This window comes from Manis pentadactyla, chromosome 7 (assembly GCF_030020395.1).
Source record: "Manis pentadactyla isolate mManPen7 chromosome 7, mManPen7.hap1, whole genome shotgun sequence".
Lineage (NCBI taxonomy): Eukaryota > Metazoa > Chordata > Mammalia > Pholidota > Manidae > Manis > Manis pentadactyla.
Window position 1 is genome coordinate 81,786,926 of NC_080025.1, and position 26,145 is coordinate 81,813,070.

Consider the following 26,145-nt stretch of genomic DNA (forward strand, 5'->3'; position numbering starts at 1 on the left):
GCCAAATACAATTCCATGAGCATTAACTTGACGTCAAAATACCTGAACTCCAGTCTCTCTAATTGCCATCTAGGTGGCTTGGGGCTAGTCCTGGGTTTCCCAAACTTGTCTGCAAATTAGAATCACAGGGGCTCTTTAATAAATTTCAAAATCCAGGCCACACCTAACACCAATTATATCTTATTCTTTAGGGCTGCAACACAGGCATGATTATTTTTTGACATTCCCCACAAGGTTGATTCCAACATGCAAACAAGTTTGGGACCCACTGAACTAATCATTTACTCCATTAAGCCTGTTTCTTTATGAATCAAATATGGACAATAACATTCTAAAATGTTATTAGGAATTAATCTAATTAATGTACATAAATATATACCTTATAAATGATCAACTATATAAACCTAATGCATTATATTTTAGGCTTCAAAATATTTTAAATAGAAACAAGTGTACAGATAAGAATTTTTACATTTTCTGTATATTTACATTTTTTAAATGCTTATAGTTGTGATTGTCATTTCAACAGTTTGGTAGATTCAGCTTGAAAAGGAAACCCCCATTCAGAAAGCTGTCCTTACAATTTAGGTACATTTCTTTCACGGGGCAGTAGTGTATCTGTGGTCCTGGTTCAAAGCAGCAGTTTTCAGCCTTTAACACTTACCAAGATATTCCTTGGCTGGGATTTCCCCCCAGGATTTCAAATCAGTAGGTCTGGAGTAGGATTCTAGTATCTAGTTTATAAAGATCAACATGTCATTCTAATGACCTTTTGCTAAACATGGTGAGTTTTCTGTTTCTGTTTAGGCCTTCTGCTCTATTTGCCAGATTTAGTCACCAATGTTCTACTTCTTTAGTGTCAGAAATATCTCTTCCTCATGTAAAGCAGAAAACAATGTTAGAATAGTTTAAACAATATTTTAATCCATATGGGTATCATTCCTTATTAGCACTACCATTCAATCTTTTCTAATCTAACTTAAAAGTATTATTCCTGGCTTTTTTGATATATACTCAACCTTCCCAATGGTTATAACCACTATTTCCCTTTTTAAAAAGGTAAAGAATGTGTGGTTCCCTTGCTGGCCTGGAATCTCTCTTTCCAAGACAGTGGTTCTTAAACATCAGTGTGGATGTGAAGCTCCTGAGAGGCTCATTAAACAATGCATATTCCATCCCAGACCTAGTGCATTAATCTTTGATAGACGCCCAGAATGCTGGATTTTAAGCTATATCCCTAGGTTTTTTCAATGCACACTAAGTCTGAGAATCATTGGCTCCATAGAGCCGAGAGACCGGGGTAGCTTTGGTAAGGTCGAGCATACTCATGGAAGGCTCACAGGAGCCAGGCGTGAAACTCTGTAAGGAACTCTGTGTTCCTGTCTCTCCTTCCTGTGCTCATCTCCCTGCAAGTAATAGTAAATAACTATGCTGTTATTCAGCAATCTGGGGAAGGTTACCGAGCTTTGGCTGGCATTAGTTCACAACCTTGGGAGTTTCCCGGGTGAAATTTGAAACTTGTCTATCCATCCTCGGCTCAGGGAATGCAAGGTGAGACAGAAAAAAGAGGCAGACAACTTCAGGTTGGTAAGTGGCAGTTTGAGTAAGTGAAATAATTTGCCTGTGAGTCTTGTCTTGGGCGTCTGCAAGGTGAGTGGATCGCCACACCCATCTGCCAGAATCTTGAGAGGTTTAAAGGAATTCAGTCCTGTATACCATCCAGGTAGTCTCAACATCACGTTGCTTTCTCATGGCCGTGTCCTTTAAATGGCTCCCATTGTGGAAACAGGGCAGAATGTACATTCCAAGGACAGGGAGGGGGTAAGGGATCTTCCACTGCCTGGGTCCAGCTCCCAGGTCAACCAGCTGTCACATCTTCTTGATGACTTCAACAACCAGCAAGTCTACAGTAGTAAGGCTGATCGGCTTGTGTTGCCATTCCCAGCATGGAGCCTGGGTGGTCAGAGAAGACGCAGTAAATACTTACTGGTTTACATTGAGGAAATACCCCTGCTCCTTTTTTTCTGCTTTCCTTTCCTTCCTCAACCTGACTTTATCCCCTCTATTGCTTTTTCCCCCTGGTTTGTTAGTCTGTGGAATACTCTTGAAAAAACACCCATCTAGAACAGATCTAAACATCAGAAAGAAAAACCCCTATATCTGAAATCATGTGGATATAGTTAAACCACCCAATGCAACTTTAAATCGCAGCAATAGCACATCTGATATTTCACTTGGGTTAATTATTTTCACTGTTCGTGTAATTGTATTTGGCCCATCTTTAGTTTCATAACTATGCTTATATTTCTGTTTACTTTCATTTACTAGCATTTTAATACATCCTGAGGCTTCATCTGCCTTTGATTTCAGATAAACGATTCTTTCTGTAAAATATGCAGTAAATGATTTTCTACTAAAATATATTGGATTGGTGGGAATACATGATAAAAATGGGTCATTGGATTTTCATATTTGTTATTTTATGCCTTAAGGAAACTTGTGAATTGTTAATCAATTTTAATATTAAATCAGTATTGAATAAGCATTAGTCTCAGCAGGCCTTGAAGCCAGTAGAATCTTAAGAAACTTTTTTAAAAGCTAGAAAATGATAAAAGCAGGCAAATGATTAATCTATTTCCAAAACCTTTGCTTAAAACTGCTATAATGTATACAGGTCTCCGTCCACATGCCCTCCACCCCTTGCTCCCAGGGTTGTATTCTTTGCTGTGATTTGGAAAGGACTAACCACAATGGCTAGATCTGTGCTATTTAAATAAGAACCACAATCTTCTCTGCACCATCTCTCCCTTTGTGTAAGCAATATTACTTCTCACATAAATCATGGCAGTTGCCCCTCCTCCTGGAACTACCCTCCCAATGCATTCTGTAGCCTGAAGCTAAGATACACTTTCTAAAGTGCACATTTAATTATTTCTCTCTTTTGCTTAACATCTTCTGTTGGTTCTCTTTGCAGTGGTTATCTGTTGTTCTGGCTACCCAGACCTTCTACTTTATTCATTGAAATGAAATTGGATTCTTCACTTGGTATTAGAGGAAGCATGTGGTAGGCCTTCCTGGGGAGTGGAAGCTAAAAGAGGAAAAGCTCAGAAGTTGTCCAGTGGCCATGTTTTTCCCAGAAACATGGCAGGAACTCAGTCATCAGTGAGAAAGTATGAAGTCAGCCCATGGGAGAAGCAGAGAGGAGACAGGGAGCAATCTGCTGACAGTATCTGAGGCCCTGGTTCAAGTGGTCCCTAGCCCCTGGCTGTACCCCATACTCCCAGAAGTTGATTGTTCTCATGCATCAAATGAGATACCCCTGTACATCCTATAATAAGGCCTCCCTTTATAAGCCAGTTAGAAATAGGCTTTTGCCACTTTCAAACAAAAGAGTCTTCTTTAGAATCATTTCTAAGGCCTTTCATGATATGGCCCCAGCTTATCAATTCAGTCTTTATATAACCCTTAGGAAGAGGTTCAGCTCTAAGTGACAAATACAACACTGACAAACAGGCTTAAGTAATACAGACTTTCCATTCTCTCATATACCAAGAAGTGAAGACAGATAAAGAGTGATAGCGATGGTTTATCAGCTCAAGAAATGATAATGCCTTAGTAGTCAGCTCTTTGTAACTCTCTGGGTCTTGTTGATCACTGTAGCAGTTCCAGACGAACCTTAAGACCTATGTTAGCACGCCAGACAGGGAAGGAGGTAGCAGCTTTATCCTTGGGAGGGTCTGTTTTTAGTCTGGAAGGGAACCACAGATGACTTTACCTTAGATCTCACTGGTCAGAATTGGGTCACATGTCCTACTGTAGCTTCATGATTGTTAGGTGAAAATTACCTCCATTCATTCCCTAGCTGTCCGTGAACCAGTGGATCTGTGGCAGTTCTGTTAGCAGAGGAAGCAAAGCAGAGCTGTAGCACAGCCAAGGAGCCATGTCTACCACACACATATTTCCATTACCCTCCCTGTCCTTCGACTGCCGCCAAGCACCACCCGCAACCGCGATGCGAAGAGCCAGCGTCACAGCATGGCCTTCAGCACCCAAACACACAATCAAAGCAGGCAAAGGATTGTACTGTGTAGTTTCTGGACCTTCACACCTAACTTCTGCTTTGCCCCAAACACACTCTCTTTCCTTCATTTACTAACATCCTGGGTTGCTTGGTTCCTACTTTTCTCCCTTTAGGCCTCAGCTGCAGCATCCCTTCTGTTGGGAAGTCTCCCCTGACCCCTAATACTACAGCCCCTTCTTCTTAGTTCTTAGAACCTTCAAACTATATTGCAATTTTCTGTCTTATTGTTTACATCCCCTACTAGAGTGTAAACTCGTTGATGGCTTATTGATGGGGTCTTATTTCTCTATGGCCTCACGTAGAGTCTGCACTTAGTAAATGATCAATAAATACTCATGAAAGTAAATTAAGTGAAGCATTTTTTTGGTTGCAGTCAAAATCTGTTTGTGTTAAAATCACTTAATAAAAGGATCATAGGAACGTGGCTGTTAATTTACTTCTGATATTTTTTAAAAGGAATGGACAAAGTGATTTGTTAAAAAAAAATTCCTGATAGACATTTGCATTTAAAAGTCTCAGTATCATGGTATCCAAAGAAAGGGTATGGCAAAGGATGATGTCCTTTTAAGAGAGGACAGTATTTATTGTGTTTGTCTCATATAAGAGCTAAAGATTCTAAGAGCTTTTGAATGGTCCTCGAATAGTTTTCCAAATGGGCAGATTTCTGCATATGATTCATAACTTAGAAACTAAATGTAGCTAAGTGATGAACTTATTTGAATTTTATAGGATTCCATCTTACTCTGCATTTTCTTGCTACCATCTTATTAGGAAAAAGCAATAATGTGACATGACAAGGGACTTTCAGTATCTTTTGTAAGCAGGTGAAGTTTAAAAAAGGATGAGTGAATGAACAAAATGAAGTAGGAGAAAAAGAATCATTCAATTTCATTACCGTAACAGAACAGCAGTTTGAAGTTAAATATTGAATTTGTAATTTATTTGAAGTAATGAAACATCCAATCACAAATTTCTAAGAGAATTTACCAGGCACAGTGAGTTGGGGCTTCTTTGGATTTCAGACATAATATTGCCAGTCTGGGTGTCATACACTGACCTTTTGCAGGGTGACTCCCCAAAAGCTGCTGGTTTGGAGTGGGGCCCAAAGTGAGGGGGCTCTCCAGCCAGTCCATGCTACAAGGAAGCAGCCGTGCCTTGGGTCTTGTGAGCCAGTTGATCCAAGGCCGATGGAACGGTCTGTGACCCACTGAAAGTGGTATGGAGCCTGGGACAAGCCCCAGGAAGACCATCACAAAGGAAACCCTTTGTGTTTGGGAAAATGCAAAGACCTCTTTAGCAGATAAACCTTCATTTTGAGAAATGACTCCTGGCTCACCGCTAGACTCATGTAGAGACTGAAACACTCAACCATCTGGCATAAGATGGCCATGTACCCTGATGCCTGACAAGAGATGGTGTTGTCTCAGATACTTAACCATAAAGCCAGGCATTCCTAGCAGTAATCCACATCAATCCACTGAAAGGAGGAGAAACCTATGACGCTGAGCCTGTGAGAGGCCTGAAGATGAGGTGAACTCTATGAGCAGGTAGTTGCACACCTACATTACTTTCTTCGTTATGCCTCATGGGGGTTTCCTGTGACCAGTGGACCAGGGATGGAGTAACTTGAACCTGGTGTACAGATGGCTTTGCATGATATTCTGGCACCAGACAGATGAGAGGAAGTGCCATGTGTTCTTCAGAGAAGCCCTGAACTACAACTGAGAAGGAAAATCCTTGTAATATTAAAATTTTGAGCAGAAATTTTATTGTTCACTTGCATAGAAGGGAAACATTTTATTGTCTACTTTGCCTGTGGTCAGGATTTACACCAGTTCTTGAGCTAGTGGCTCAAGGTGATTAGGCACAGAGGTGATTTTCAAAATCTGTAACAACTAAGTCAACTAGAATCTAGCCCTGAAACTGAGGCCAAGGACCCCCATTGTGCCGAGGTTAACTCTTTCATTGCTGGATTGTGGGGATGATAGAGATGTCTCTGACAGAAGGATCAGAGTGATACAGGCAGTGGTAGGTGCATGGAGGGCAGTGGCAATGTTTTAGAGATGATTAAGGTTGAATGAGGACATACTGGGTAATTTTGAGTCCTGGTCTGATGAGAGTGTCAGGGACTTGCATCAAGATTATAGAATTGATAACAATTTATCAATTGGGGGTTTTAGGAAAGGGTGGAAGGACATTCAGAATGGGGCCAGAGTGCGAGAGTATCTGTGGCCATGTGAATGCTCACTAAGAGGCCGTCATTGCAGAAGAGGTTCTTAATAACAGGAAAACAAAATGATTCTTTCTGGGCATCAGTCATCTTCCTTCTCCAGCCAGACTGCTGGTTTATGGACAAAATAGCTGTGCTGGCCAAAATGGAGGTGATGCTTAGACTCAACAACATTTCCTTTCACCCAGATTGATCCATATAGTGTTAGAACAGTGACTAGCAATGCATTTCTAGGGAACCTGATCTACTACCCAGTGGCAAATAAATTACCTCGAGTTGAGTATGTGCCTTAATCATGGAGGAGAGCTGTTCAGTATCATTGGAATAGTCTTTCCGGTTTTGGATTTGCTTTCCCGGTTGACATGCCTCTAAACCATCATGGGATTCCACACAGGCTTCTGACTGATGGACTCCCTGCACTGCAAAACAAGCAAGGTGATAGGCTGCTAGCTGTGTGGCCTTACTGTGTAAGTACCTGGCCATCCTGAGAAGCTAGGTTTCAATAGAATGAACTACAGGAAACTTAGCAGCAACACTATCTAAGAAGTAGTGCCTTATGGTATTGGTGTGATATGTCATAGGAAGTAGAACATGAATGAAAATGTGACCATTAAATTTGATATTGTTTTCACAGCTTGAATGCAACCTAAGGGTGAAGGTACCTCTTGCAATTAAACCTATTCTTTCACTTTCAGAATTTTGCTTTAACTCTTTAAAATTATTTCTTTGACTCTTTTAACCTGAGGAATTCAGTACTCAGTGGAGGAACATTTCATCCAAGGGTTAAGAAAATGTAGGTTTTATTAGACTGGAGCTGAGACTGCCACCTGGATGTGTTAGATTCTTTGTGTAATCAGGGCAAAGATCCTTGGCACGCTGTGGTGTTGGCTGAAAGCCAGGAGAACTTGGAACAAGCAGAGAAGGAATCTAGCTGATAATGTCAGCAGCAGTCCTGTGAATGCCTGCAGGATGAAGGATGTAGCATGCACCAGTATTTCCTTGCTATGCATGCTGTTTATTAATTTTTTTTCTTTCCTCTTTCTTCCCATGGGTATATAATGTTACCTAGGTAGTGGTTAGATTTATCACACAGTCAGTCCATAGGCTGTAGAATACTGGGAGGGGGTTGTAATAAAGCTGAAGAGGAAGGGACCTAAGCCAGAGGTCCTGGGCTGGAAGGCCAGTATCTCACCTCTGTGTGCAGTGGCTGGAAACGACTGGTTTCTTCTACTGAAGCTGTTTGAGGTGTGGCTGGGTTATGTGTTCTGAGTGTTTTTTTGGACATAGGGAAAGAAGGTATGTATGTGAGCATAAGTGTGTGTGTGTGTGTGTGTGTGTGTGTGTGTGTGTATTATGGGAAGCCAGATTGTAACAGATGGCTTTGGGGTAGTTGTATGGCCAACTGTGACTTCTCGTTTCTCAGAGACATTGTTCACTGGCACACAGACATAGGCCTAGGAGATCACAGCTGGGCTATGTGATTCTGTTCACCTGGTCAGAGATGCTTGCCTGGGAGTTGCCCCCTGTATTCTGCATCCTGATTATTTACATTTGGAATGGTGAAACAGAGAGGTGGGAGGCCATTTGATCCAAGTTGCACCCAAGGGCCTTTGTCCTTTACTCCTTTTTTAGATGTCATGAAATGCTCTAGAATCCGTTCCATAATCTTTCCTTTTAGTGTAAGTCAGTCAGAGCTGCTTTATGTCCCTTGCAGCCAAAGAACACATTAGTTCACTAATATAGAAATTAAAGACTACCTATGCATATGGTGGTCCTACATGGAGTTGCTCAGTTTTAACTAAAAATCAAATATTTGTGAAGAAGAGAGCTAATAAGAAGAAAAGAAGACTTTCCAGTTAGTCTTTTCCTTCTCCATTCTCACTCTTGTCTTAATTTTTTGGCAGAAAAAACTCGGCAGTAATTACTGGAATAATTATGTTTGTTTTTCTAAAGTTAAAATTTGGATCTGCAGAAGAGATGGCATGGGGAGGGATGTAAAACAGCCACCTGAAATCATCAGTTCTTTACGGGTAGCCTAGTGTACTTGGTCTAGTGAGAGACCTGGTCTGATGGATGGGAAGTAAAGATACACCATCTCTGAGGCTCCAGTTTTGCTTTCCATGGTTTCAGTTACCTGCGGTAAAATGTGGTCTGGGAGCAGATGATCTTCCTTCTGACCAATTGAATCCTCAGAAGGTCCATAGCAGCCCAACTCTACATCACAATGCCTGCGTCATTCTTCTCACTTCATGTCATCACATAGCCATTTTATCATCTCCTATCCTCACAGGAAGAACAGGGGTGAGTACAGTAAAGTATTTTGAAAGAGAGAGTGAGAGAGACCACAGTCACATAAGTTTTATTGCATTACATTGTTACAACATTTTTTATTATCAGTTATTGTTGTTCATCTCTTACTGTCCTAACTTAAATTAAACTTTATCACCAATATGTATGTATAGGAAGAAACATAGTATATATATAGGGCTCAGTACTATCTGAAGTTTTAGGCTTCCACTTGGGGAAGTGGGTCTTGGAACATGTCCCCTGAGGATAAGGGGGACCTGGAGTAATGGGAAGCAAAGGGTCAAAGAAATGTAAATGCAGAAGCTGTGTGAAGCTGTCCAGTGCTAGTTTTCTCATATCTGTACCATTTTACTAATCCCACTGCCATTGGGGCAAAGATAGATATTCTGATGGTAGTGGGTGCAGGCCATAAATAAACTTGCCAAATAAACAAAATTATATATTGGTGGCTTTAGGTATATTATGCAGTCAAGTCACCCCTTCCTGTTTATTTTCATTTGCTGGCCTTTCCAGCATTCTCTCCACTGAAATCTAATCTCCTTTATTATATATCAATGCAGTTATTTTCAAAGTTTAGTAATTCTAATAGTTACCTAGGATGTGCTTGTTAAAATGCATATCCTGGGCCTACCCCTCAGAGGTCTTTGTTCAAGGTAGGACCAAAGAAGCTTTAGTTTTAATAAGAACCAAGATTTTCAAATGCATTTAGCCATTGGTTGAGTGACCATATAAATTATTTTCCAAACCAGGACACTTTTGAGAGTGAAGTAAGTTGCTAATAATAACTACTCAGGAAGGACAGGTCCCTGGCAAACCATGACACGGGCAGTCATTGATCACATTCGAGAAACACTGCTAAATGAAATGATATTTCTGTCATAGCAACCCAGACATCACATTTAAACTGATTGTGGTATACAAGTCTTTGTTCTATGTGAGAAATTTTCAACGTAAAGAAAAAAGAGATGAAAATCCATTTATTTTTCAGCTGGGGAACTGCCTGCCTAATGCACATCAGCAAATTCATAAAACCTTTGATAGGCTTGTTTTGCCCAGTGATTTTTTTGAGATAGTTCAAGCACTCTGAAATCATAAAAGTTTTTTCCTTTTTTCTTCCCTCTTTCTATTCCTCCCTTCCTTCACTCACCCATTTATTTATTAAAATTCTTTGACTAATACAGAAGACTAAGAAAGTCAGAGGCTGGGAGAACACAAACATGGATCCCCATTCCTCTTAATAGCCATAAAATGCAGAGACAGCCCAGTTCCTGCAACCAACGTGATTTGCTAATGTTCTGGACAGCTGTTTAGCCCAACATCATTATAAATAAAACAGAACCTAAAAGAAGCCATGTGTTTTGCTTTAATGCTAGTTTAGCAGTTTAATCAGTAACACTTTAACCTTGAATGCTTAAAGGACTAGTTTGCAAAATATTTTTAAGTGATGTTAGACCATAGATATGAAATAACATCCCTTTTGTCTGGCATGATTGTCATTGTGTTTAGAGTTACACTTGTGGGTGAAGACTAGGTACCACTTTGTTCTTTTCCAGTTAACCATGGGTTTGCATTATAGAGAACAGATGAAATGTGTCAGAAGAGTAGGCACCTGCCAGGGAGAAGGAAGGCATCAACTATTTCAGGCCACTAATAAGAAATGGTATTTGCTGCAGAAGTAAATTAGCAAATTACATTCATGGTGATGTAGACAAATTAAATTTTTTGAAAAAAATTCCTGCTCTTTTGAATTATTTGCCTCATAGATAATGATCCCTCTCCCTGATTTTTAAAGTTAAGAGTTCTAGTTGGCTTGGAAGAGCTTTATGATATTTACTGTTTCCTTTATCAAAAAGAAAAGGGATTTACTTAGGCAGATAATATCATCATCCTTTGATCTTTGTTGATGCTGTGTCATCTTATAGATGTTTTTAAAGACTTGGAAGAACATGAAGCACTTTGATGGAGAGATGAATGTTTTTTAAATAAGTTATTTTTTTTCTTTGACCTTTTATCTTTCATAAATACAATTTAGTAAACACAATTTAAAAATTATCATAAATTGATATTCTTTCTTTAGATTTAGCTCCCCTGAAGGAATTCAACAAGAAACAAAGGTCAACTCTAAATAAACCTTTCTTATGCATAGGCCATACTATAGTGTGTGTATTTTTCTATAAAATAAATGTCACATTCAGTTTTCGTTAACCCATGTTATGCCAGGAAATTTGCTTATGGTTCTTTCAGACATTTTTTCTTTCTGTAAATCTATTACTATGAAACTAGTTCCTTTCTGACTTCCTGTTGTGTTTCTCTGCTATTGCATTATTGGTATTTATTGTGTTGGAATAATCTGTCTTTATAAATTAATTTTACCTTTTTCCTCTTAATTTTTTTCAGTGCTCTTGAATTTTTCAACTTATACTAGCATTTTATTATTAATTATTTTCTTAAGAGGCATTCATACTTAAATGAGATTTATTGTTTACAAAATTTAATTAAAATGTTCTCTTTTCTCAGTACATTAAACCTGTAATTGTTCTTGGATCTCCATATTTCCTAATAGTTCAATTCAACAATGGAGAATGAAAACATTTGTACGTTGGTCTAAATGATTTTCTCAACTTTCCTATCTTTCCTGTGGCTACTTGAACATTATTATTTTACCATCTTCAAGATCTCTTTAATGTAAAAATTTGTTCTACCTCTTTTAAATAAAGTTATTCTATAGTTTTTCACATATATACTCACATATCCCACATTTGTGTTACTTGTCTTCTTTTTGTCTATTTATTCAGCTAGACATTTATTGAATGACTATCATGTGTTAGGTTATGATTATTATTGTTTCTTCCCAATTGCAATTTTTTTGGATTATAATTCTAACCCTGCTCACAAAAAGTATACTTAAGCTCTCTTATTCTGATTTGAACTTTATTCCCTTACATAGTTAATTGAATGGTAGTATATTTACTACTAACATGACTACTAAATAGATTAGCTCTAATAATTCTAAAACTACCCAGTGAAATTGTCTATCTAAATAGTCTTTGTCCATGTGTAAAATTTCATTAAATTTTGCAAAAATTATAGAAAACTTGCTGACCTTTATTGGCAATAATTTTATTTAAAATGGTAAATTAAACACAAGTGAATATACTGTAACAATATCATTTGTTATGCACCAACATTGTCAAGTTGATAATTTCACCCCACATAAAAAAAGGTAGACATATGAAAAATTCTTAGCCAGCATACTAAAATTATTCCATTCACTAAAAATTGACCTTTTTCAAATAAAGTTTTGTTTTTAGATCTTTATGTTTTACTCTATGAGAAAAGAATCAGAAAAAATAGGAAATGAATATAAAAGGGACATTTTGCTCAGATGATTTAATTAGCTGAAAACTATTGCTATTTGTCAGCTCTGTTCAGCCAGGACTGAGTCCCTAAATGCATTGGACATCCTCGGACAGCTGGGAGAAGAATTCTTGACTTTGGTCTCTGCTGCTCTCAGGGCCCACATTTTGACTGATTGGAACCAGGCCTGGCTAGCATTTTATGACTTGTGATGTGGTTTATAATAAATATGTGGCTGGTCCTTGTTCTAATTTCTGGCACAGAGCTCTTAAAACCCTTGAAACTTCCCAAGTGATGAGAGTGATAAAGATTTCTTTTGTTTTGTGAATGAGTTGACTTTTGACAGCACCTAAGGATGGGGACTGGTTGCCAGGAGAACCCATCAGGGGGTTAAAGGGTTGAAGGTCAGTCCCATCCCCGACCTCTGGGGGAGGCAAAGGAGCCGGAGGTTGGATCAGTCACCAATGGTCATTGATTAATCAATCACAACTGAGTAATGAAGCCTCCATAAAAACCTAAAAGGAGCTTCTGGGCTGGTGAACACGTGGAGATTTGAGGAGAGGGCTGCCCCTGGAGAGGAAATGGAACTGCGTCCTTTCCCCATGCCTTGCCCTATGCATCTCTTCCATGACTGGTTCCTGAGTTATATAACCTGTAATCTAGTAAGCAAAATGGTTCTGGGAGTTCTGTGAACTGCTGTAGCAAATTAAGGGAACCACGGGACAGTGTCATGGGAACCTCTGGTTCACAGACAGTTGCTCAGAAGTGCAGGCAACAACCTGGGCTTGTGACTGGTATCTGAATTGGAGGTTGGAGCTGGCAGGTCGGACTGAGCCCTTAACCTGTGGAATCTGATGCTGTCTCCAGGTAGATGGTGTCAGAATTGAGTTAAATTGTCGGATACTCAGCTGCTGTTCAGAACATTGCTTGGTGGTGTAGGGAAACTTCCCCACGACCTATCAGACTTGGTCTCCGAACCGTTTCAAATTCATATGTTTAAAAGCCTAATTTATAGGTACTCCTGAGAGGTTCGTATATGCAGGATTAAGATAACCACTCCCTAATAACCAAGAGATGAACCAGTCTGATGAGATTGGAGCTAAATGTCACAGAGAAAAGTTGTCAATTAATAGTGGAGGCTGGACCTGAAAGGTCAAGTGGACTTGGAGAGTTAAGTCTGCATGTAGCCTGTTCCAGCTGGTGTTAGAGAGGTCTCTCTGACTCGGCAAAGCAAGCCAACTGAGGGGGAATAGAAGGGTCAGGGGTGGTTAAAAGAAAAATGGAGTTGATAAGACAAAAGGAAAGGTGCAGAGGTGGGGGAGAGAAAGAGAGAATGAGAAAATGTTTAACTTATCACAGCCAACTTGTTTTGGCCCTTTCTGAGGGCTTGTTATTTAGCCTTTCCCCTTGAGAAACTGCCCTTTTCCCTGCTTTAATTTTAGTGACTCTATTCCATGAATTCAGGGGACCCTAACTGGAACTTCTAGACAGAAACTTAATCATTACTTAGGATCATTACACTACATAAAGGGGAATTTAATCTCTGCCTCTCTCACATGGCAGACTCAACCAACAGAGAAGGATTCTAGCATTTTTTTTCTCCATGAAGGGAGATTCTAGGGTAAGAGGACTGTTTTTTTTGTCTCTAACCACATGCTTAGTTTTCTGTCCCTAAGGGACAAATGGCTAATCTGAGCAGTTAGCTTCTCCTGTTGGTTAGGCCACAGTTTACCCCAGCACCCTGAGCAGGATCCCTGTGTGAAAGGCCATAGTTGGTGTTTTGCTCTCCCTTCTGCCCTCTTGCCCCATGCTCCAGTATGTAAGAGAGCCAGAGCCTTTTCCCTGTGTGGACATAACCCAGCCAGGTTTGCTCTGCAGTCTCTTTACTCAAATGCAGTCTGACTTAGGCTGTTGGCACATAAGACAGCTTGGCATCAGGCATCATTCCTCCTTGTGAGGCCCTGGTACTTCCTTTACCCTGGGTCAGCAGAAAGGCTTTGTACTAGTCGTTTCTCTCATTGCATTATATAATAACCCATCCTCTGATAAAAGAAGTGAAGCAGATAGCAGTTTGGTGTAGGGGAAACAGGAATGTTACTTAGGTCTTCTGGCCTGAGCCGTGTCCTCCAATCTAGCTTACTGTAGTGCAGAGTGATTTGCCAAGGTTTATCAAGCTGCATTTTATTTATTTCCTATCTGCACTTGTATGTTTACTCTGTGGGTAAGAAATACTAGGGCAAGGGAGAGATGACTGGCACCTGGCCCTCTCAGTTAGATTTCATTTTATTATTTCAAATGGAATTTAAGTTTAAATGATCTTTAAGAATTACTTTGATCATTTATATGTTGGAGGCTTTGTTTTAACATGTGAAAAACTGTCATCAATTTTTATTGGGCCTTTTTTATGAAGTCTGTTTTATTAGTTTAATTTCTATTAAATACAGACAGACAGGTCACATTCCAAAATCTTGGGTACAGGAATATTTAAACAAAATCCTAGTTCATTTCAGTGTCCTTGGTTGAGCAAATATTTACAGAACACCTGCTGTGAGCCAGGCAGGATGTTGGGAATACAAGATGACTCACCTGAATTATGAACAAGGACATAGCCCTGTGTATGCTAGATGTAAGGCTTGCAATGCTCTGTGGAAACACTTTGAAACCCAGTTGCCAGCTAAATAGGATGAAATACAATTCTTGAGCATTGTTTCTAAACATAGTCTGTGCCTCAGCACATTTTCTTCCTAAAACCCAGAGATGGTGCACAATGCAAAAGATGCCCCAGGCTCTGCTTCTGCATCCCACCTAAGGTTCCGGTGACTTCTCTGCTTGGTCAGCCCTCTTGCCAGTTATTCTTCTAATGGGAAGTGCTGTCTTCTCTGTGCTGTATGCAACTGTTGTCTAAACTGGGCTTATTCCTCTTTGCAGTCACTGATGTTCCCAGGACTTAAATATTTTATCTTTAAAGTGTACCTTCTTTCTGAGACTTTTCACTTGCATTTCATACCCTTGTTGTTGTGTATAACAGAATTTATAGGTTCAATCTTTTTTTCCCTTAAGTTAGTTTTTTCCAACCCCAGAAGATACAGGTTTTAAAGTCACTTGCAACTGAGGCTAAATCATTTTTGTTTCTAATCCAATACCTGAAATACTGTCCTAGCTCCCTAAAGATTGCTGATATTCATTTTCCTGTGGCTTTGATTTGGTAGAATTTGAAGTCCTTGTTAAGAAAAGTACCCAATACCAGCATCCCATTGTTGAACGGGATTAAACAAAATATCCCATGTGTGGGTGTAAGTGTGATGCTTACTGGTCTTGCTCAGGAAGAATTGTGGCATCTATAGCTCAACATCTTGGAGAATTCAGGCTGTGATTAGGAAAGGTCACTTCTCACCAAATGGAGTTTTAAAATGTTGACAGGTGTTTCATTCTGAATCAGTCTAAGATTTGAGCTTTATTTCCTAGGAAATAAAATGAGAAAATATTGGTGTGGATAAAATGAGAGTTCCTGTGGCCAGGATTCTCACCTGTCCCTGGTTGACTAGCTCACTGCACACCTGTGGGCAATACATGGCTGTTGACTCTATATAAAGAGCTCTGCCCAGTGCTCTGCATGTGACATGGTGGGGCTGCAAAGCTGCAGGAGAGCAGAGGCTGGAGTGGTGGCAGTGCCGAGGACAGAGGCCCAGATGATGGCTCTGCAGGACAACTGTGCAGAGAGGCCCAGAGAACGTCTGTGTGGTAGAGAGGCCTGGAGGACAGCTGTGAGGGCAGAGGGACCCAGAGGCAGAGACCGGCTTGCTGCATGTAGACTCGCTCTGAGTGAATGGGATTTCAGTGACTGACTGCCACCTGGAAATAAAGTTGGGTATAACCTTTTCACCCCAAGAATGTTCCACTGTCATTTCTTTGGTCACATTGAATCCATAGTGAACTTACCTGGGGCTGAAACCCATTGGCAAGACAATTTGTGAAAGTCAGCAGGGTTCATTGTTGACCAAGGAAAAAGACAGACTGCCCTTATGGGAGGGGTGCTTCAGCAGGCTCCCCTGTGAATGGGGAGACAGTGGATCATCCCCCATGGGTATGTGGTCTGAGGTGGTTTGCCTCCTAGAGAACTGGGCCCCACCCCAGGACTGGAGGCAAGTGGTGACACCTGAGGCAGTAGGGGTGGCCCTTGATATAGTAAACAGATCATTTGAGAAGCAGAGTGCCCGGGAGGCAGTGGGGACTGTGGGTGGGCTGCTTCTCACAGACTTAAAAAGGTCTACAGAGGAGACCCAAGAAATGGTGGCACGAGAACATGAGCTGCAAACCTCTGTGGATTCCCTGAGGAAGGAGATGGCCTTGATGCGAGAGCACTGGCAGCAAGGTGCTACTGGAGACAAGATGGCAGTGCTGCCAGGTGCTCTGAAGGAGGAAGAGGCCATCAAGGAAAAGGATGAGCCCCTGAGGGAAGCACAGGCGGAGGTGGCACGAGAACATCAGCTGTGAAGCATTGAGCTGAAGGTAAGAGACCTTCTGAAGACTGAGGTAGCATTGCTGTGAGGCACAGTAGAAAAGGTAAAGGTTGTAGCAGAGGAGGCACTCGGGGTAGGGGAGAGAAAGGCACCATCAGCCCCAGAAATGGAGGAGCTGGGGAAGGATGAAGGGGTGGTTCCGGAGGCACTGGCCCCTCCTGTATTGAAAGCACACCCAGTGGTTGTAAAGAAAATAAAGACCCAGCAGCTGGTTCCCCAAGGAGAGGAGCAGCCTCCTCCCCATGTTGTGGCGCACTCTATGGTCCACCCCTATACTCAGGCTGAGCCAATGGATTTGGGCTCCCGGTTTAGGCAGAAGCCCTCAGTCAATATCAGCTTGGCTCCTGTGTCTGTGGGACTTAAGGGTGGATGGAATTGTTCTGTTGGGATCAGAGATGGGAAAGCTGTCTTCCCTGACAGTGCAGCCAGCCTTGAGGCAGTGATTACACAATGCACATTAGACCTCAGGGAGTCTCTCCCTCCTTGATTAGCTTATGGCTGCACTTCATCCTGTGTGGCCCAATCCAGGTGATCTGCCATTCTCTTCTGTTAGATGGCAGATGTATGCTGAGCTCCAACAGGTGTTAAGAGAGCTAGGCATAAGAAATGTCATCTATAGTCCAGAGAATTATGGCCCAGATGAAGAGATTTTCACTACCGGGATGAGAAATATTGTACTTCGAAAAGCTCCTACATCCCTCTATGGGTCTCCAGTGGCCATTCTTTCCCCTCACTTAGGGCAGCCCATAAGCGAGGTGACATGTGCAGTAGCAGACTTAGGAGAGGCTGAAGCAACGAGAACCTGGGAAGAAATAAGACCTGTTACTCACAAGAAGAATTTAAGGGGCCCCATGAAGGTTACAAGGACCCAGATGTGGGTTGATTTAATATGTGCTGGAGCAGATGGAAGGAAATTAGATGGGAAGTCAAATAGATCTTACTAGAGCTATGGCAACAACTGAAACCAGAGCAGCAGTTCCAGCCATTAAGATTAAAGAGGCAGAGGTCAGAGACAGAGCTACAATATCAGCCTGTGTATTTGCAAGACTTTTTGCTGGAGAGGCTGGAGGACAATGTTCAAGCTTCCTTGCACAGGGACCATTGCAGAGGACTGAGGGCACATAGATTGAAAAGAGAGAAAGCCGGAGGGGTGGGGTGTGGATAAAATGAGAGTTCCTGTGGCTAGGATTCTCACCTGTCCCTGGTTGACTAGCTTACTGCACACCTGTGGGCAATACATGGCTGTTGACTCTATAAAGAGCTCTGCCCAGTGCTCTGCATGTGCCACTGTGGCAGGGCTGCAAGGCTGCAGGAGAACAGAGCAGAGGCTGGAGTGGTGGCAGTGCCGAGGACAGAGGCCCAGACGATGGCTGTGTGGGATGACTATGCAGAGAGGCCCGGAGGACGGGTGTGTGGACAGAGGGGCCCAGAGGCAGAGACTGACTTGCTGCATGCAGACTGGCTCTGAGTGAATGGGATTTTAGTGACTGACCTGCCACCTGGAAATAAAGTTGGGTATAACCCTTTCACCCCAAGAACGTTTTGCTGTTAATTTCTTTGGTCACATTGAATCTATAGCAAACTTGCCCGGGCTGAAACTCGGCAAGACAATTGGGTATAAATATTGGCATCCTCCAAGCACCACGAGCTCAGGCCACTCACATTCGGCATGGGTCTGACTACCTCTCTGGTACCGTGCTGCACTTTATCTGGCTCTCCAAAATGGAACCTGTGTTAGCAGGTTCTTTCCATGAATTCACCCGCTGAAGCTCAGGTGGTAATTTGCCTTTTGATTTGCAGCCAGTGGCTTCCCAGTTAGAGAGACTGATGAAAAGGGGAGTGAATTACCAAAGGAGGTAATTTGGCTCCATTTATGCTGATAAGGTCACTCAAGCAAGTTTTTCTGAGGCTGTGGTAATCTGGAAGGCTGTTTCTCAATTATACATAGAATCTAGATGCTCTGTGGCCATATTGCAAAGATAAGCTAATGAGTACGTATTACCCAATAATAGAGGCTGCACTATCTTTCTTTGGTACTATAAAGAACACCAGGTGTTAGAGGTAGGTTTTCTTATCACTTGCATAACAAGTTGCATGTGCAGTAAGTGTATGAGATAACAGGTGAAATACTTAATCCAGATTCAGAGTTAACTAGGTAACTATAAGTATAACAGAAAATGAGCTTGGAAAATGACTACGTACTTGTTCCTATTAGTCATTTATGATGGACTTCAATGGACTGGTTATGTCATAATTAGTAGATATTAAGACTTTCTTATGGACAGCTGGGTAGTATAAGGCAACTCTTCTTTAACTTTAATATGCAAAGAAATCCCCTGGGGATCTTGTTAAAAATGCAGGTTCTGATTCAGCAGGTCTAGAGTAAGGTTGCCTTTCTAAGAAGCTCTTAGATGATAGTGAAGCTACTGATTCATGGGCCGCCCTCTGAAGAGCATGGATTTAAAATTAAGGGTATTATCCCTCAATTGCATGAGAGTTTATGAAACACTCTTCCTAAAAATACACATATATTACATATCTGGTTTATAGATTTTTTTTTGTCTTTTCTGCTCCTTTAAATTCTGTAATCATTGGGTTCCCTGTATGAAAATTTCTCCAGACTCCACGACTTTTCTGCTCATGCTTGTGTCATCCTACTGTCAATTAAGATTATGAACCAGGCTCAATTCAGTAATTAGATTTGGGGGCCAAGATATTAACCATGATCTGACCTTGATTTAACAGGCAAACCTTTAGCCCAGCCTGGGCCTGCTTCCCCTGCAAGTCTGACCTGGAAAGAGGTTCTCAATCAGACTTTTTCTATTTATCCATTTTGAGCCTTTTGTTCTAAAGCTGATCCTTACTCATGGGGCATTTTTGTGGAGTCTTTGTTATTCTGGGTCCTAGGGACCTCCTGTTGCTGGGTGGTAGAGCCATTTGGATGCCAGGTGGCCACTTGCTCCTCCTCATTGGATCCTAGGAATTTGGCCTCACTTCCAGCTTTTTTTTTTAATTGAAGTATCACTGATATACAATCTTATATTGGTTTCAAATATACAACACAGTGGTTCAGCAGTTACCCATATTATTAAATCCTCACCCCCACTAGTGTGGTTGCTATCTGTCAACATAGGAAGATGTTACAGAATCACTGACTATATTGTCTGTGCTGTACCTTTTACTTCAGCTTCTTGCTGCTCCTTTCTAGGATCCCTACTGGGCCAGATTCCCACCCACTGCCTAACTCAAGTCCACAGGTAACACTCTGGTGTCATGTGATCTGTAAAACTGTGGGAATGTGGATGGATCTGCCCCCAGAACAGTTATTCAACCATCCCTGGCCCTTTAGATTTCCTGGGCAGAAGGCAGCTGGTTGGCCTAAGGTCCCCACATGCAGGGATATACCACCCAGGATGGCCAGGTGGGTCCATCCGAGTCCTTCTCACTAGAGTTGGATGGTGGAGGCTATTAACAAGGCACCAGCGCTTTCCAATGTGATCTCTTCATAAATATTCCTTCCTTTTCCCTCTCTCAATCCTTTCATATTCTCAGAGTGCATCAAAGGGTTCAGAAGTCATGGGATGGATTCACAGAAATTTCCTTTGAAATTCTTTATATGGCAGTTTGGTACCTCACTTTCAAATGTCCCTGTCATTATTATTCTTGTAACAGAATGTCAGCAACCTAAGTTTGGCAAGCACAAAGTGCCATGAGGTGGGTGTGATGCATTTCCCCATTTTACTGAAATGGGGTGAAGAAACTGAAGCACAGAGAAATTGTGGAAAATGCTGCATGTGAACCTAAGAAGTTTTGCTCCTGAGTTGGTAATCTTAACACTATACTGGGCCTCTGGTAGAAAACCTCCTCCTATTTGAAGGCAACTTAATGGTATATCCAAAAGAGAATATTAAAAAGCAAGTGGTATCAGGCCTGCAGAATAAAATCTTTGGATAACATTTTTGGTTCTAGGGTCTAATTATTATTGTCTAAAAGATGTAGCCTTGGATTCCATTTCCCAAAGTGGGTTCTGTGAAACATCAGGCCCATGGTTCCTTTAGCTATTCACATGTACTGCGCACCACACAGGGAATTCTGTGCCTCTTGGAGGTCACAACCTATTACCATGTTACAGATTCTAAGAAGTCTTGTAGAAAAGAAAAGTGTATTTAACTCCAAATTAATTTGATATTGGATTTTTAATTTTTTAAACTTTTTTTGGCTACATCAGTAACATTCTTTGGATGTTCCAAAGAACTGGCTTTTGGGAATTTTGTAATGGATCTGTTCATTAGTTTAGGGAGTGATGGTGCATCTACTAATTATATTTTCTTCTTTGGCTGTAAAGAATGTTTAGCTTGCAATCACCTTTTGCAGTAAGTTGACAAATTTTTGGAAGGGTATTTTGAAGAACTAACCCCTGCCCTTTATAAATAACACCAAAAATAACAAAGCAGTAATGTGTTAACATTTGTGTAGGATGTGAGGTTTGGTGTAGTGATCCTCAACTTTGTACATTTGAATAACCTGGGAAGCTTTTAAATATCTGATGCTCAGGCCACACCCCAGGCCAAATAAAGCAGACTCTCTGGGGTAGAATCCAAATACCTTCATCCAAGCTCTGATATGACTCACCCACAGACCATTTGATAAATCACCTAGATATTTAGGTGATTTCAAACTACTTCTCTGAAAAGGAGATCAAATGGTCTACTAATCAAAAGATTTTGTCTGGCTGAAATAAAATGAGTAAAACACATAAGATTTTCTAATTTTTTAAAGAAAGGAACCAAATGCATACTACTTAATGTTTTGACATCATGGCAGTTATCTAGGATATTTCTTATTGAGGCTTTGCAATTTATGACCTTTTGTGTAAACCCCTTCTCCTCATTTGGCTCCCATTTGTCAATTTTATATTTCCAGACTGCACTCTACTGGAAATAATGAAATTAGATCAATAGTTATGTTAATGGATGTAATATGCAGCTCGTTTGAAAGAAAATGGCAATGCATATTTTCATATGTTCTACATTACTCAACTCATTGACCAGAAATGTATTAATGATATAATGCTGTTATTTTGAATGCCAGAGAGGTCTATTGATGACACCTTAGAGATAAAAAGCTACTTAATGTGCATAAAACTGGAATAAATGACTGCACTGAATATATTTAAATTATCGTTAATGTCCTGTTTTTAGCAGCAAATTTTATTCAAACTCATTGACTATTTTTCCTAGGACTTAAATAAATCAACTATGCATTTTTATTCATCTCAGCTCACACCATTCCTTGTCATTTTGCTTGAATAATGAGCATAATTCTGTTTGCCAAATAAAAGAAAAACAAAATCATGGAGCTATAAAAAAGCAAAATACCAGACTTATGTGATTTAACGAGAAGTAGCCAGGACTCAAGTCTTACTTGGAGTCTCAGTTGCACACACTTCTTTGCTCTCCCCTTTGGTCTTTGCCCTTCTTGTTTCTCAAATAGAGATTTCCATTTGTAGTGGGAAAAACAATACCGATAGCTGAGGAACTTCCAATAAATCTTTGTAGTATCTTTAGGAAATAGAAATATGTTACCTACTTCTGAGAAGGCAGTAGCAGTCATGAGGATGGGAAGGAGGAGATAGGAAGGTGAAAGAATTGCTTGTTGGAGTACTTGAATGAAGGTGAGGATGCAGAAGGAGTCCTATTGGAGAGAAAATGGATTTATGTCAATTGAAGACTGTTTGGTATTCTACAGAGAGAAGCCCAAGGATTAGCAACAAAAGATATTAACAATTAATCTTTGTACTTATCAAAAAATTGAGAAACTAAGGTATAAAGAAATCTTGGGTAGAGCCATACAGTAAAATGTCATTTGTAAATTTCATAAATATGAACTACCTTCTAAGAGTACTGTTTAAATGTCACCAGCCTAAAAAGAATGCATTCTAACTGGACTTCGATTGGCAATTTCTTCTTCACCTCCTTGCCCTTTGTGAAGATCTGGTTCCACTGGCAATACCCAAGAGTGTGGCATTTTAAAAAGCTAAAAGGTGAGTAAAACTGTTACCTGGATCTGAGCCCCAGGACAGAGACAACTGTTCTGATACAATTTTTCTTCCTAGGTGTGGTTTACTGGCCTAAAGGGCATCACTGAGCTGGTGTGTTTGTTTCTTTTTAAATAAAAATCCATGGAATAGAGGAAGCACTAGTAAGGAATTTTGAAAACAAGAGGAAATTCCCTCTAAATAGCTGGGAACTAACTGGAGCCTCAGTTTCATCAACTGTGCAGGTGAGATGCCATCTAATGTCTCTGGGAACCAAAACTATGAATTAGCCTAGAGCGAAACAGAACATATTTGCTTAAACCAATGGTGACATCTGGTGGTTAGATATGCTAATGACGGCTTTAAAAGCCTTTCCACTTTCCAGAATCTTGGACAGGCCTGTTTTTTTTTAAATGGCTGCCTTTTCCATTTGATAATGTTCCACAGGCCAGTTGGAAATCTTACTCAGATTTGGTCTTCATAATTTATTGTATATATTATGAGTTTTTAAAAATGATAATTATGTAAGTGAATGAACATGTTTTTCAGTGAATGAGAATGATAATCTTTTTCTTTTAAATGCAAGACTCTAATAACTCTATAAACAAAGCTCTTATTTCTTCTGGCTCAGGAGCTACTCCTCTGAAGGAGAACATGCTGGTGCCATGAAATTGCCTGGATCAGCGCAGGCTGTTAAAAGATAAACTGAGGCATAATACAAATTTCAAGAATTTATTTGAGCAAAAATTGATTCAAGTTGATCGTTAGGCTTCTGTCAGGACAAACGGTAAGTATTCCTGGCAGTACTGAACAACCCTTTGGATGCTTGTCCCCAAAGAGAGTACAAAACATAATTACCCTCCCAAGATCCAGAGCAACTCCCAAAAATAATCAAAAGAAAAAAAGACTGAAACAGCTCCACCAAGGCTGGCAACAATCAGTAGGACCCTAGCCACAAGTGGAGTGCAACCCACATTTCTGTCCATATTTTGGGGTCCTGCAATCTGACGGCTGCCAAGCCAATTATCAGGAAACAGAATGAGACAAGAAGGCCTCTGGCAGAGAGAGGATCAACAACGAATGGGTACCTGAAAGCAAATTCATGAGTCATGATTAAAAAATTGAATTATTATTAATTTCTTTTACTTTGCAATATGCATTTGGAAAGGAAGGGATAACAAAGTTTTACTTTCATCTGTCCACCACAGGTAGAGACCTGGGAGAAATGACGTTTTTAAGAATTTGTGCCCTTTGCTGGTTTCTGCCAGTTTTCCCAGGATCCTCTCTGCAAGCTCTGGAATAATCAGGGCATCCTAGTTGGTCTCATCTCAGTCACCAGAAACTATAGAGGAGGAGAAATAATTTTCCTGCTATGCTTTATGGTGAGTGCTTGGCTGAGACCCATTTTTCTCTAGGGCACATTGTAAATGGATAAACTTATCTAGGGCAAAATTCTTCTTTGTGGACACTATTCCAAGATTACCTTTGGTAAGTGTCTTGCCAATGGGTTTCCGCCCTTGGCAAGTTCACTTTTGATTCATTGAGACAGAAAAATGACAATGCAATGTTCTTGGGGTGACAGGGTTTATACCCAGCTTTATTCTCGTGGTGGCAGGTCAAGCGCTAGAATTCCCTCTGCCTCAGGGCAAGTCTGCATGCCCCAAGTGGGTCTCTGCCTGCCTGCCTCTCCATCCTGACAGCCCTCAGGGTCTCTGTCATCAACGCTACCACCACTCCAGTCTCTGCTCTCCTGCAGCTCTGCAGCCCAGAGCACCTGGCAGAGCTCTTTACATAGAATCAAAAACAACACATTGCCCACACGTGTGCAGTGAGCAAGCGGGCCAGAGTCACGTGAGAATCTTGGCCACAGGATCTTTCATTTTCTCTACAGTAAGGTTAACCTGGTTTCAGCCTTAAAACAAAACTATTCACGTGCAGCTTCACACTGGACCCAATCCAGCTTAAGTTGGACCTGGTCCAACCCTGAGCTGGTCCGGTTTCCAGTCGGACGGGGTCTGGTTTCCAAGTCGCACCCGGTGTGGTTCCAAGTCGGACCCAGTCCAGTTACATGTCAGACTGCGTTCGGTTTCCAACTCATACCCGGTTCCGTTACAGGTCGGACCCCTACTGGCTTCAGGTAGAACCCGGTCCGGTTTCCAAGTCGGACCTAGGCCAACCCTGGTCCCAGTCCAGAAAAAGAAATGCTGGAAGTCTGAAAGCTCCTGACAGAAAGCTGCAGTGCGAGGATTGGAGAGAGGCTCGGTTACCTCTGGAAGCAGCAAGAAAGCGTGAGCTCAGGAGCTCAGCAGGTACCTGTCTGGTTGCGCCTTGCTCTTGGGGGCCGTGGGCGTGGGGGCGTCTCCTTTAGTTACTTCTTCAGACTCCAGACTGTTCAAAGATAAACTGAGGCATATTAGAAGTTTCAAGAGTTTATCCGAGCCCAAATCAATTCAAATCCAGCAGCATCCAATCTAGCATATGGGAAGGAGCTCTTAGGAGCTGTACAAAATGAAAGATATTCATAGGCAGAACAGAGTGGCAGTAAGGAAGTTATAAGAGGCAAAAAATAAGGTTGGCTCTTGCAAAGCTCGCTTTAGGGGACCGAAGGGGTCTATCAGGCAGATTACCTAGCTAGTGCTCATCAGGTGGTTTCTGATTGACTGGTTTAAGATTTCATTTCTGGGAAAGCCAGAACTGAAGTTAAGTCGTACTTTGGTGGTGTGGGGCTTACCATGGCATTTTGAGCCTCTTGTCTTGTTTTTAACAAGACTTAACTTTAAAAATAAATTAACTTGTTGATTCTCTCCTTTATTCAATTCACTCTTGCACCAACCTCTGTAAAGGACCAGTGGGATTCAGAAACAGAAGCATGCCCCTCAACTACTGAATCCTCTGATTAGAATCTGTAGAGCTGACCACACACTGGCCTGGGTCTGGACTCCCTTTAGTAAATATAGACAGCGTCAGGATAAGTCTCAAGTTTCATTTTGTTGGTCGTTATTTCCTGGTCTGCCTTTCATGGGGGCTTACCCCTGCGTTCTGAATCCCAATTCTCCTCCTCTCACATCACTCTGAGTTTCTAGAGTATGCATGTGTCAGCACCTAATAGTGCCTGTCACCTGGTAGATGGTCGATGTGATTGTTAACTGACTGCCTGAATAAATGTGATGATGCCATCTCTCTGCTTAAAATCCTCTGAGGACCTCCTGTTAATGTAAACAATAGAGTCCCACCTTTGACTCTGGCCTTTAAGCCCCGCTGACCTTTCTAACCTCAGTCATGCAGCCCCATCTGCGTTGGTCCTTTAAAACTGTCCTATCTGAGGACTTTTGCACACATTTCCCCTCTTGCCTAGAGTAATCTTTCCTTTGTCCTTCAGATCCCAGTTTAGGTGTCTCATTCTCTGAAAGGTCTTCCCTGACTTACTACTTAAATAGGTTCCTCTACCATTTTCCATTTCAGCACTTTTTCGGTTGCCTTTGTAGCATTTACCTCAATTTTCAATTATTTAGTATTTAATGTATTTTTAAAAACCCTCCCCTTTGCTTTTATTCCCCAACAGTTAGCTCAGGGCCTGCCTACAAAGATAGTACTGGGATGGCAATACAGGGGT

General features: G+C 41.2%; 1 long non-coding RNA gene across 1 annotated transcript in view; it reads left to right on the top strand.

Moving 5' to 3' along the window:
- The first annotated feature begins 24,640 nt into the window (after positions 1 to 24,640).
- Positions 24,641 to 26,145, top strand: part of LOC118917097 (uncharacterized) — a 43,365-nt gene continuing 41,860 nt past the window's right edge. Inside the window, exon 1 of the long non-coding RNA XR_005026667.2 lies at positions 24,641 to 24,841. This is a non-coding gene — a long non-coding RNA (uncharacterized LOC118917097). The remainder of the gene's footprint in view (positions 24,842 to 26,145) is intronic.